At 50.8% G+C, this 1,730-nt stretch overlaps 1 non-coding gene across 1 annotated transcript; it reads left to right on the top strand.

Moving 5' to 3' along the window:
- The first annotated feature begins 786 nt into the window (after positions 1-786).
- Positions 787-970, top strand: LOC119168771 (U2 spliceosomal RNA). Its single transcript, XR_012884583.1, has one exon. It is a non-coding gene; the product is annotated as a U2 spliceosomal RNA (small nuclear RNA).
- Positions 971-1,730: the final 760 nt, after the last annotated feature.

Genomic DNA, 1,730 nt, shown 5'->3' with positions numbered 1-1,730 from the left:
ACATGTTTGTAAGCAAAACAAGAAACATCAAGTGGACAGAGCACTTCTCGGCCTTTTGGCTAAGATCAAAGTGTATTCCTACCCCTCATGATTACATGTGCTTGGCCCAGGGGCCGGGCTTTGATGGCCCCTCCCCTTAAGAGGGGACCGCTTTTTCACTCTTCTTTTCCTTTTTCCACTCTCTTCTCAATTTTGCTTCCTTCTGCCACTTGCGCTGCGTTTAAGACGCATTCCTTAGGGAGCTAACTGATCAGTTGCACCGCAATGTACCTGTTTTTTCCCTGTCCTGGGGTTAGGTACAGCTTCTATGGCTCGATGCTGTTTCGCACCGGAACGCCTGGCCTATTCCGCAGGGCTGTCTGGTGTCTTTGAACCCGCGAGGGTCTTTGCCTTTAGGGTTTCCTAGGCAGTCTCACTTTGGGGTACGGCAGCGGGAGAGTGATGCCCCGCGGTGGGTTAAAGGTTCGCCCCATAACACCACTGTATTGATCTATGTGTTCAGGGGCCGCTTGCTAAGTTAGTGGGTGGTCCCCCAAGAGGACATTCCCGACTAAGCTCATGGTTCCCGGACCCTGGGTGGACGGGCTGCTCAGCCCCTGTTCTTTCGGCCGCTGCCAAGGCAGCTCCTCCGTGGCTCTAGGCCACGGCCACTGGCCAAGCCCTTAGGCAAAGAAGGGTGGACGCTGGGGCAGCCGGTAGGGCGCTGCACCCTGCGGGTCAGGCCGTTTGGTCGCGGAAGGTCCGGGTGGCCTTCGGTCGGGCCAGCAAGGCTGAAACTATCATTCTCTCTATGTGTTGCCTCTTTTGGTAACCACTCTCTGTTCTTATTAGCTTAATATGTGATACGGATTCTATTTGTGTCCTAGATAATAAACTTAATTTTGCAATGAGAAGCAAGGCTTGAAGCTTGCTTCAACTCCGCCACAGGTTGGCCCGGTATTGCACGATCTCCGGGATTGGCCCACTCACCCTTGCGGGAGTGAGTACAACACTATTCTCAATAAAAACGACGTGTCCGATTCCCCAAGGATTGGATAAACCACGAGGGTGCGGCGACTCTCAGAAGCCTTGGTGTCACGCCGCCGCAGATGACGTGGTATTCGCCGCCTTTCGCCTGCGTTGGGGAGTCCGCTAGCTGTTTTCACCCTTACACTTGCTTTGGGAAAGTAAATCTTTGTGTGGTAAAGTTATATTCGCGAGCACCTCTTTTTTTCTGTTAACGCATACATACTCCAAGTTTTTCAACATCCCACTTATTAAAGATATTGAGTTGTTTGTTATTACTGTTTCAAAGAAAATCTGAAAGTGTGTATGTGACAAAACAGCCTTGTTCAGCTATTTCCACTTTTTAAGTTTCCGCATTTCAGAAAAAAATTGAAACAGCTTTTATTTTGTGTTCGTGTGTCTGTTTAGAGTTGCAGTGACAAGCGAAGGCATTTTTATTTTACGTCATCACGTGTCGTCTTGCCCTGAAGGCGTGTGCTCTCACGACGTCTTCACATGTTCTTTTTTCCCGATCACAAAACAGAATCGCGAGAAACAGCAGAGGACGCACCGTGCGCGCATCTGCAGCGCGGTGGAGCGGCAAATGCCCGACGTGCATGCGTTCGTGTGCTCTTGTGTCCAACGACCTAGGTCCCAGCTTCTGCCAGCGGTATCTGTAATTAGTTGCCATGCGGTTAGTTGCTTCGATGGCGCCCTCGGCCATCGCCTTGTTTATCACATAGTAC

The sequence above is a fragment of the Rhipicephalus microplus genome, chromosome 6, assembly GCF_043290135.1.
Source record: "Rhipicephalus microplus isolate Deutch F79 chromosome 6, USDA_Rmic, whole genome shotgun sequence".
In the NCBI taxonomy this organism is placed as follows: Eukaryota; Metazoa; Arthropoda; class Arachnida; order Ixodida; family Ixodidae; genus Rhipicephalus; species Rhipicephalus microplus.
The sequence above is the reverse complement of the archived record's forward strand: the minus strand, read 5'-3'. Positions and strand labels throughout refer to the sequence as shown.